The sequence below is a fragment of the Pipra filicauda genome, unplaced genomic scaffold (genome assembly GCF_003945595.2).
Source record: "Pipra filicauda isolate LSUMZ 115617 unplaced genomic scaffold, ASM394559v2 scaffold395_size657635_pilon, whole genome shotgun sequence".
NCBI classification, from domain to species: Eukaryota; Metazoa; Chordata; class Aves; order Passeriformes; family Pipridae; genus Pipra; species Pipra filicauda.
This window is the reverse complement of record NW_024104526.1, coordinates 610694-623122: the sequence shown is the minus strand read 5'-3', so window position 1 is coordinate 623122 and position 12429 is coordinate 610694.

The following is a 12429-nucleotide window of genomic DNA, read 5'->3' as shown; positions in this document are numbered from 1 at the left end:
GTCTACACCAGCTCCCACCAGGAACTGGCGGTGGGATAACGGAATGTGCCCATTTCCACTCATGCACACACACACATGCGCATGTAAAAATAAAAAAGAAAGCTTCAGTGTCAGCTCAATCTTAATCCAGCCTGATGAAATGCTAATCCACTGCACACAGCTAAGGACAAATTAAATGGGAGCCGGCAGACAGGCCTAAAAAAAGGCCAATGCAAGATATTCAAGACTGCAAGAGCAGTTAGAAATTAGTTAGGTGTCTGTTTAGCACTTTATGAATATTGTAATTTGCGCTGGAAATTACATTTTTTGTTGTATTTTCAAATTAGCCACACTAACTAGGCTCTGAAAGGATTCTTTATATTATTACCATAATACGCAAATCCCTTCATCATCCCAGGACAGAAAATTGTGGAGGTGTAATCTGGAATGTATAATTTTAAGACCCTAGCACAGGTCATGGAAAAGGAGGGGAGGATCAAAGGATCTAAAGCCCGGTCTTACAAAGCAGAAAGGAATAGCAGACTTTTGACTATTATCTCCAGCTTCCTTTGGAAAAACTACATGTTTATGAGATGGGAAAACACTCTGAAACATCAGACAAAACTCAATTTATATTGAACAGTATTTCAACATTCATATGGATTAAGCTTTTTTTACACTTAAGAGTGGGCAAAAGGATTTAGATGGAATCACACCAGAGAAAATTGTTATTTGGGAATGTAATAAAAATTTCCATATAGAGTCATTGTTTTCAGAGGAGATATTAAGATGGCTCCCCAAAACATGCAGTCTAAATTATGACATGCTGCTCATGTTCAAATATTCCTTTTCAAAGAAGAATAGGTCAACTGTTCCTTATTTTGCTGACCACTGTTAGAGAGGTAACATTTTTCTCCTTTAATTAAAAAATTCAGATGGAAATGATTTTGCCTTTCTCTGCTACGATCACAAATGTCTTCACCTCCAACACACCCCTTCTAGGAAGAGCCCAGGAAAAGGAGAAACAGTCACCTTCCCTGGTCTGTTTGCAAGACAGCTTGAGCATTTTTCCTGGCTAATCCACAATAAATGTTTAGTGCACAAGCCATCGCAGGATGGACTATTGTGCTATTATGATAGCTAAATCACTAATACAGTCTAATGCTTCTACTTGCCTATCATACTAATACCTCTGGGCTATATTTCTGACCCAAATACTGACAGGATCTTTGAGTAATCCCTAAATTTCTTTATTGCAGTGAGTATTACAAATCCTCTTCAAACATTCTCTCCTCCAATTCCATCCTCAAGAACCACAGTCGTGAAAACTGTGTTGGATATTACACAGACATGCAAAACACGGGCCCCAAAATATTATTTACGCAATTCTCAGAGAATATCTGATTGGCATTATATTGAATTAACTAACAAACTTCAGGCACATTGGAAAATTTCTTCTTTTGTGAGAGTCAAGATGAGAAGACACATTTGTGGCTTACAAATAAAGCAGAGAACACTTTAACCAACAAAATCCATTTTATTACAACAACATTTTGCTAAAGAATAAAATGTATTCCCAACAGGATACAGCGAGATCCGTGCCATTTGTTTGTTCTGAAGCAGCAGTATAAAGCTACCAAAAATGTATATGACAAAATAATAAAATCCTGGTCTATAGATCAAGGGCCTCTTCCACCATTGAAATCACTAATGAACACAGTCACCATGTTAAGCCCTGGTCGACAATGGAAAGAAACCATGCCATTGAGAAATGACATTTCAAAAATGCTGATCTTGAACAACTGCAAGGGAAGGGAGCTTGGAGAACTCACTACTTCTGAAAAAACCAAAAGCTTTGATAAGGGTCGCATGGCAGGCACACAACAGAAACCTCACCCAAACCAGCAGATCTGTAACTGCTGGCCGTGCCCTGCCCAGTGCACACATGGGGGACAGCAGGACCTGGAGACCCACCTCCAAACCCCATCCCAAGCACAGGAGCACATCTGGGCTCCGAAATCCACTTTGTACCAACCCATCCTTGCACCAGCCCACCCTTGCACGGGGCAACCTTGCAGCCCTTGGGCAGATGATGTGCTCCTCTCCCAGCTGCTTCTCAGAAGTCAGGAAACTCCAACTCCAGGCCTGCTGCTACAACAGCCATGCACACGGATGGTTTATCCCATATGTGCTGACCTCAGTGGAACAAACCAACTATTCCTGTGCTCCTAGACCAGCAGAGGCAAACACCTGCAGCACCAGGGGCTGCAGGATTTGTGCGTTTCCCTGCAGCCATGGAGCAGATGTCCTTCTTGGAGGGGTCTGCTGGCCCCAATTCTTGCTGCCCAAGAGCTGCCACCAACCCCACAGCCAGTGGGGAAGACCTGCCCAGGAGCCGTGGAGCTGGGCAGCCTCCCGAGCCACCACGGCAGCAAAGGAAATGCTATACCACCACTGAGCCAATAAATGTAAAAGAAATTATCAGAATGAAATATTTATGATGGGCAGGAATGGTCTTCTGTCTTTTTTTTGGGCAGTCTTAAAAGCAGCATCCAGACAAACTAAAGCAGTGTGAGCAGCAGGTTGAGGGAGGTGATTCTGCCCCTTTGCTCTGCTCAGGTGAGACCCCTCCTGCAGTGCTGCATCTGGCTCTGGGGACATAAACATAAGAAGGACGTGGACCTGCTGGAACAAGTCCAGAGGAGGCCATGAAGATGATTAGAGGGATGGAGCACCTCTCCCATAAGGAAAGGCTGAAAGAATTGAGATTGTACACCCTGGGGAAGAGAAGCTCCAAGGTGATCTTATCACAGCCATTTAGCACCTGAAGGGATTCCACAAGGGGGCTGGAGAGGGACTTTGGACAAGGGAGGAATGGTTTCACACTGACAGAGAGCAGGGTTAGATGGAATACTGGGAAGAAATCCTTCCCTGTGAGGGTGATGAGGCCGTGGTTGTGGCCACCCCTGGATTCCTGGAAGTGTTCAAGGCCAGGTTGGATGGGACTTGGAGCAACCTGGTCTAGTGGAAGGTGTCCCTGACCAAGGCAGAGGGTGGGATGAGATGGTCTTTAAGGTTCCTTCCAACCAAACCATTCTATGATTCTATGAATCTCCTGTGGCTCAGTACCTATTTCTGGGTCTGGATTCAGCAATGGCCAAGAGAGGATGCAGAGGTAGTACCTGGGCACAACCTGACATAACTGATCAGTGCTTCTTGGGAGTGGAGGAGGCACTGGCACCCACATCCTAGACATGAGGGGGAGACAAGGACTGTGGAACAGGCAGAAAATTTATTCTCCCTTTGTCTTTTAATTCTAGAGTTATTTGGAAAAAAAAAGCCAGAAAAAAAAAAACCAAAAGAAAAAAAAGCTGATCAAGAGATTAAATGCTCTGGTATTTCAGATCACGTGAAAATACAGAGTTTTGACTTAATATCCTGCTTTTCAGTTTAGCACTGATCTAACACATGGTAAATTTGGCTGTGATACAGTGACCACAGAAGTCTGCTCTGAAAATAAGGTGACAACAGAGTAAAGAAAGGTGGGTCCATCGTTTAGACACTGCACTCAAAGCCAATGGCATGAAATCTGACCCTGGAATCCACTCACAGTGGATGTGAAACAAGCAGTGCTGGGAGGTGCCATTCTCTTCCCACAAGGAGAGACTATTTACACACGAGAACCATAGTAAGAAATCAGGATGGTAAATCTGCAACACAACTGCATAAACAACATTTTTTGGTGTCTGTAGCACTGAGTCAAGAGAGGCTGGATGCAAAATTTCATTCACACTGATGTAAAACATTTCATTACCTATTCAGAAAGCAAGTTGCTGGAAAAATTACTCTGTGCAACAAAATAGAACAGACAAATACTCTTCAATTATAAATTTAAATCTTGTTTCTATCGGAAGAAAATATTTTTAATGTAGTAAAATGTTGATGTTTTCTCCCAAGCTATTTTTTTCTGGGAGAGAGTAGAATGGAAAGAATGTGCCAAATGTAATTTCTGACAAAAACTATAAGGTGCATCAGCATGGGAAAGGCTATTTCTCTTTCAAAGGCAAAGTATCCTGCCCCTGGTAGTGAAAAATCCTCTAGAGAACAAATACATCTCATGTTAATGGACAGAGCAGGTATCAGGACACCCAGCCTTTATACCTCGCTATGCCACTGTCACAGAGCAAATTGCTTAATTCCTTACTCTCCGATTCCCCTTCCATCAAGAGGGATATAATAATATACACCTATCACAGTCGGGTGGTGTTCAGATTAATCAGTGTTTGTCATGTGTTTTCAGGTGACAAGGCACAAAGCTACCAGGAGGATAAATGCTCCTGCCCTCACTGCCTGGGCTTTCAAGGACCGCGTGTGATTGTGCCTAATGACCCCCAAAAGCTTGGGAAGCCTTTCTTAAACATCCTCCTCCCACATTCAGCTTGCAGGATGCCAGGGAAATAGAAAAGAGCTGCTGGTGCTAAACTATACTGTGGTATTCCACGGATACTACAGAGAAGAAAAAGAATAGGATGCACTGTAAGAATGCCCACACATGTGCATGTATACAAATATATATTAAAAAAAATAATTGAAGAATTGAGAGAGGAAAAGAAGGAATAAAATGTTCCAAATTCTTGAAAACTACTGCGTTTGCTAAAATTTGGCTCTGCAAAAATCTCCCTCACAGTGGCAATACGCATTTGGCCTAGATGGACTTTTTAACAGTCTCCTGAAATTAGGGGAGCACAAAGAGAAAATTAGCAGGATTGTGCTGGAATCATTTTCAATAATCAAAGGAGCAGCACAGCATCTGAAAGCACTCAGCACTTGAAGCCATGCCACATGCTTTTACCAATTTCCAAACCAAAGGCAAAGATGCTTTGTAACTTCAACAAAACGCTCCCAAATACCAACTTGGTGCATTACAATAAAACACTCTTAAGATCAGCCAGTTATTAACCAATCATTGCCTCATGGAACTCTGCATTTCGATGACTTTAAAGCAAAAAAACCAAAAGCTTATGGTTGTTTGTAACCCAAGACCCCAGTGCTGGGATAGAAATGCGCCACGACCATCGGCGTGACAGGCTCCAGGAATGCACGAGCTGCCCCGAAATGTTCCACACAAACTGGGATCAGTAACTGGGTTCAGTTGCCATTCCCACTGGCTACATGCAAGTGGACCCATGGAAAATAAAAGGTCAATATGGCACCTAAACAAATGTGGAGGTATGGCAAAGCAAGCACACGTTTCCCCTCCAAACTGGTGACACAGTATTGCAGTGCCCTTCTGAGTCATTTCCCAAGAATCCCCTGAAATCCCACAAGCCAACGTGAGGAGAGAGGATGTGAAGTTGTGGAGCTGATCACTTGCCTCTCCACTGTATTTCTGTGCCTCTCCCTGCTTGGAAGGGGCTTGAGGCAGGAGACGTGCTCCTTCCCACCCTCTTGGGAGCCCACGTCTCTCATCACTTCCACACTCCAACAATTCTCTGTCTGGAGCCACTTCATCCACCTTTCATTGAAGGGAGCCCTACCCCAATTTCCCCCGTGACCTGAGGAGTGAGGAGAGGGTTAGGCTGGATGTCAGGAACAGGTTCAACCCCGAGAGGGTGCTCGGGCACTGAACAGGCTCCCCAGGGCAGTGGTCACAGCACCAACACAGAGTCAAAGAGTGTTTGGACAACAATCTCAGGGACGGGGTGGGATTCTTAGGGCATCCTGTGCAGGGCCAGGAGTTGGACTCAATGATTCTTGTGGGGTCGTCCCAACTCAGGATATTCTACATTTCTGTGAATTACCTGCTACTTGTTTCAGAATAACGTATGTGCAAGAAGCACCTCAATGAGCAAGCATGTGGTAACTTATCACCTCATGTTATCCTGCTCCTCTGGCAAGGTCCTGGCACAGGTTGCCCAGAGAAGCTGTGGCTGCCTCATCCCTGGAAATGTTCAAGGTCAGGTTGGACAGGGCTTGGAGCAACCTGGTCCAGTGGAAGGTGTCCCTGCCCAAGGCAGAGAGGTGGAACTGGATGAGCTTTAAGGTCCCTTCCAACCCAAACCATTTGTCATCCAGGATGAAATCAAACTGCAGGTAACAAATGCAGGAAGGTAGCAATCATCTAAAACACATTTGCAGCTAAAAACAAGAAGCCCAGCTGTAAAACACACTTGGAGCCATTGGAATGAGCCCTACAAGCTCTTGAAACTTCAATCAGAAACAATTTTGCCTTTGAGTATGGGGAGACTCCAATAAAAGTTGGCAGAAACAGCACTGTCACATTCCTGCATCAACGAGGGGATAATAAAAATATCAGATGTACCCTTACACCACACAGCTAACACACTTCAAGGACTACAAAATACAAATCAATCTGGATGCTGCATGGCAGGCGAAAAGCAGCAGACAAGGTTCGTTGGGCACATCCCTCAACTGTTCGCAGAGATCTAATCTACGAATGCTCTTAAAAATAATCCTCTAGAAATCACATCAAGCACCTTGTCTCCAAAACTGGGTATTAGACTTTGAGGTCAAATCTCATCATTTTTAATAAGAATTCAGGATCAAGATTTAAACAGCATGTGTAATGAAAAAGCATGGGAATTATATCTGTCCCAGAAAGCAGTCGAGAAATCCACTGTTAAATGAATACATATTGTAATTCTGAACTCTGCCATGCATGCCTGGGCTTTGCATAAAAAATAATTAATTACTAGACTGTAACATGGGCCTGAGGAGATAAACAGGGGTTCAGGGTGTCACTCTGCCTTACTTCCCCTGGTGATGTCAGAACTTGAAATGTGTACTTGCAGACCCGATGCAGATAAAAAACAAAACCAAACAGGAGGAAGTATTATTTTAGCTAAAAAAAATTTATACCTTTCTTTTTTAAAAGACTGGTCTTTTGTATTATTGTATTGCAATGATCAAATCATCAAATGTGAGATGTCCTACTGTGTTCCCTCGCCATCTGTGAGGATGGTTAAGGGGGATGGCTGCTCCCAGTGAGGATGACCCCGATTCAATCAAATACCTGTTACCATCAGCAGGCAGCAATACTCTTTTCTCTCAAAAAAAATGTTAATCTATAACTAGAGGCTTTTTTATGAACTGAAGCTGTTTATTACTAAGTTTTGAGGTGCTAGATGGCAGCAGAGAGTGTTACGTTTTAAATAAAAATTAAAACGGCAATCTAAAAAAAAAAGGACAAAACAAATTAATAGTGTGAAGCTAACGGGCTATATAAAAGTGTCACTAAGAAATGATCAATGTTCTTTAACTTTAAGAAATGCAAAACCAACTCAAAACTTGCTCTTTGAAGAAAGCTCTCAGATAGAAAAGCTATAATGAAAACCTTCACTGTTTTGGCACTTGGATCCATTACATCTGTTTGTGGAGAGCAAAAAATATAAAAGAAAAGTTGTGTAATGTATTTCCCTGCAGCTTTATTATAGTATAGCCAGATGTCCTCCTCCTGTCAAAATATTTACTAGTAAATATTCAATAGACTCAGAATAAAATCTAAAGACTGGTCTAGATCCAAACACCACCAGTCCCTGCAAGAGTGTAACTTAGGAGTTAAATACAAGGGGTTTTTTCTGGTATTTTGAAGGAAAATCCATCCTGTTCTCATCTGTCCCCAAGGACTGATCATTTCTCATTACATATTTGGAAGCAGCCAACTTCTACCCCCTGGATGCTGGAGGCAGCTTCTGCAGTGCTCCCACACTCCGGAGCAGGGCTGCCCTGAGGCCGCTGCTCCAACAACCCCTTCACGAGGCTCCTCGTTGCATATTCTGGGAATATTATCACTTTTCTGAGTAATCTTTAAATGCAGGGGAGGATTTAAAGTAAGGAGGAAAAAAAAAAAAGCACCAGATCCGATGACAACATGTTAATCCCTAAACCAGTTAATTTAAATGGGAAATGTGGTAAGGATGGAAATTAAGTTGATGGTATTGAACTCATCAGCTGTAATTGTTTCTTAATAAATGACACCAAGTTATAAAGCATGTTACATGGAACCTTGTCTGGGGGCTGGGGGAAATGGAAAAATACAAAGCAGAATTAAGAGACACATATTAAGTCACCATAAATGTGGGTTTAAACACAAGGAGAACACAACAGAAGTATTTTTTCCTATTTTGGTGCATACAGCACTCAAGGCCAGGGAAAGGGGAGCTCTCCTTCTTGCAATACCTTGAGCCTATCTATTACAAAAAGTTGCAGACCAAATTAATGGAATTTTTGCCTGTAACCTTATCTAAATGTGTCTTATTCTTTCCCAGATGCCTGGGGGACTTTGTCAGGCTGGCTTTGTATCTGGCTCAAGTCCTACATCTTGTCATGTACATTTCCCCATGGAATGTCACAGGAGAAAGGCTGCATAGGAGTGAATGTACAGGAAAAACATCTACCCAGGACTGAAAGACTGTTGGAGCAGCCTGTGTATCCACCTTGTGAGCACAACAGCACATCTGTAGGTAAGAGTCACAAAGTACCTGAGTCACAAAGCAGAAAAAAATCCACTTACAAATACAGAGAGTTCTTGATTCAGCACAGCAAAACAGTTAAAAAGAGTGGAATAAGGTCAGTAAGTTTGAATAATGTCTGTAAACCCACTAGGGTTGCCTAAACTTTCTTCACCCATAGGATTATGTCCAAATTTTTTTTTTAAATATCTTAAAATTTTAACAAAACCTATTAATGACAAATAATCCCCAAACCTGCCATCAGTGAAAAGGGTAATTAAGAGCATTACTTTTCATTGGTAAAAAAAGGTGTAACCCAGCTTTTGTATGAATTTGAAGCGATTTTTGGAAACTACCACAAAAGCAAAAGAACTTCGTTTGGACTCTCGGGAAAGCAAAAACATCAGGAGCAGCCAGAGAGATCTTCAGTGTGCTCAGCACAGGGGCAACAGCAGAGGATCTGACAAGCCAACACTGCCTTTTCTCTAGGCAAAATGTGTTAAGCAACCCTTCCTTAAAAGCCTGATAGTTTCTGTGCTTTGAGGTAGAAACTTAAAAAAAAAATAAAAAGGATAAAAAGCTTTATTGTGGGGGGGAAATCCTTCTACTTTGTTTTATATTCATGGAACAAAGAAACCCAAATCCACTAGATAAAAAAAGGTCTATAGTTATTCTAAATAAGTCACTTTTACTCAGGACATGCAGTTTCTTCCATGCTTGATATCATCTTTAACTCATTGTTTCTCATCGAATGCATAGTGGTGATAAGGATTTCCTGAGATAATAAGATTCTATTTCTAAGCAGTAAAAATAAGTGTTATCAGATGCTACTTGGTGTGCAAATTTGCAAGAATGGAAGAAAATTCCTCCACCCAAATATCAAATGTACTCATTTTGGCTACTGTTATGTTACACAAAGGAGGAAGAATTGCAGGCAGACGCTTTCCAGAGTTGTAGTTTTAAAGTACATTTTCCCATCTGCTTCCAGAAGCAAGTTCCTCTATTTTTTAGCAGGAATGGACTGTGATTTTTGAATGAAAATCTATTCCATAGTCTGCTGTTAGTGGTGTGTGAGCCCAGACCTCAAGGACACACTGTTCAAATACTGCTGAAAAGCCAAAACCATTACAAATCTTCAGGGGCACTTTTATTGAGGGTTGGTTTGGGTTTTTTTTAAGGATATGAAAGTGCACCACAAGCAATAATTGACAGTGTGATTATTAAGTCTACCTCTATGGCGAAGAGACTGAAATAAACACCAGGTAAAAAGCACCCCTGGTTTGTATTTACCACAGTATCTACCATTACACAGTATATTTATTTAAATATTACTGGATATGGTTTTCAGTGACTTCCATCACAGGTGGAAACGTGGAATACAGAATTTCTGTCCACCCTTGAAATGACTCAACCAGCCTCTTGCAGCCATGGCAGAGAGAATTTTGTTGATGTTGAAACCATCTATTCCTACCCCAAACTCCCTCCTCCATTTCACAGAATCACGGAATCATTCAGGTTGGAAAAGACCTGTGAGATCACTGAGTCCAATCTTTGACCAATCACCACCTTGTGAACCAGACCAGAGCACTGAGTGTGTTTCTTGGACACCTCCAGGGATGGGGGCTCCATATCTCCCTGGGCAGCCCCTTCCAATGCCTGACCACCCTTTCCAGGAAGAAATTCTTCCTGATGACCAACCTGAACCTCCTCTGGTGCAGCCTGAGCTTTATCCTCTCCTTTCATAGACCCCCTCCCACCAAGGTTTGCAAGACAGACTCATCCAAGAGGCTTCAGTAACCACGACAGGATCCCACACCCACTGAGAAACAAGGGTGTTTGGAGAGTCAGGGCCACACTCAGATACTTCAGTGACTGGAAGGTAAATACATGAGGAATTCCTACAGGAAGTATGAATTACTGGTAGCACCAGAGAAGCCTCATCCTAAGGGGACACAGGGGTGCCACTGAGAATGTGAGTAAGTCGAAAAGCAGAGAGACACATGCATGAGGCACTGAAAAGTATTATGTGGCTGTGCTGGCATTTATTGGCCATCAAACATATCAAAGGACATGAAAGAAAACAAAGTATATGAATGGCTTGTTTGCCCCTGCAAACAGTTCTGTTTTGCAAAGTACAGACAACTTTGGTAGCATAAATTGATGTGTTAAGAACATGATTTCCCACTGGATAATGACAAATCCTGGAGCAAAAACTGTCAGAAAATGTCTGGGCTCGCTTGGCCTTGCAATTATTTTTTCACTTTGCTTCTTGCTCATCTCAAGGCTGCCAGTTTTGGGGCATGTGTTGAAAGCTTAACTGACTCATAAATGTTAGTTCAAACTATAACCTATAAACCCAGACATTAAAATTCCATGGCACTGGTGTTGAAGACAGCAGTGGTATGGACCAGAGGCAGCACTTGGGATCATCAGAGAGAAATTCAGTCTGTTGGGAAAACCCGTGTTTTACTCACAGACAACACACTGTATCCTGGACGTACCACCACTGCTGCCTTGTCCCCGTTAAGTTTCTACATTTCATGAGGAAATGACACACTGGCACAGCACCTTCTCCCCTGACCATTCCCGAAGACACAGCCAGCAACTGCAGAAGGGCTGCTCCTCACTCCCTGTCTAGCTCCTGATACTGTTTAATATTTGTTTCACTATATTGACAGAAGCACAGGATAAAGATCAGCTGAGCAAGCAGCAGGCTGGGCAGCAGAAGTGATACTTCTAGTTATTTCCCTGCATGGGAGTGCCTTATGTGAGCACGGAATCTCATGGGAGTGATGGATGCACCAGGATTGCCATCATAGTCTTCTGAGTTTGGGGTTTCTTGGGGGCATTGTCAGACACCATGTTCTGTCAAAGGTAGCACAGAAAACATTACATCTAATCTCTCTGTTGTTGTTTCCTAAATCAAAGGCAGGTGAGTTTCAACCCTGAGGGGTTTTGCTGCCATTTTTTTCAAAGGCTGTGAAATTGCACCGAATTCAGGAACGCTCCTGACACACAGCAACTTGGGGCTTTAAATTCAGTCCCTTTTTATCCCAGCTAGAGCAGGCGGGTCTGGCAGCTCCACATTGAGCAGGACTGTGGCTCAGCTTTGTTTCAAACACAGCAAAGTCAACATCTCTCCCTCTCCATCTCTCACTCTGACACAGCTCCACAATTTTTGCTGGAACTCTTTTTTGTTTTCATTCACCCCGAGGTAAAAAACTCGTCATGGAATGGAAAATTTCGGCTCATACAAATTTAAAATGTGGCAAAATCACAAACTAATGGGAACAGGATCCAAACGAGGGGCTGCTGGACACATCTGACTCCACACAGCACCAGCGGCTCCACCTCTAAAGCATATTTTGACCCACTATGGAATAAGACACAATTCCACAAACAGGGATTATGTAAACCACTCTGCATATATTATTTGCAAAAGCCCCAGCTATTCACTGGGTCCATCTTTCCACTCACATGGAACCAATTACAGACCAGGCACCCAAAGTCTCTGGGACAACCAGAAGAGAGAGAAACGGGTAAGCCAAGACCACTGTGAGCACACTCCAACTTCTCTTCATTCAGAGGGCACCAGCAACCCGCCTAATTGTTAACATGCTACTCCAAATGTCTTTGCTGCAGGCTGTTGCCCTAAAATTCCTTTATCCCCTCAAGTCTGGACCTTTATCCCATCCATATCCTTCTCTAGGTCAAAATTGTTATCTGGTGCAAAAAGCTCACCTCTTGAAAACAGCCTGCTCAGAGCAAAAAGTAATGCTGTCATACAAAGATGACATAATTATGTATCAAAAAAACCCAGAGGAGCTGGTCAAGCTGAGTAATGCAATGAGACTGCACAGTTCCTCTCTCTGGAAGACTCATAAACCTGCCTGTAAAGGCTGTGAACTGGCTTTTTAAACAATACCACCTCCTTGTATGGCTTGGATTATATTTCCACGTTTAACAGAGTAATACAAAC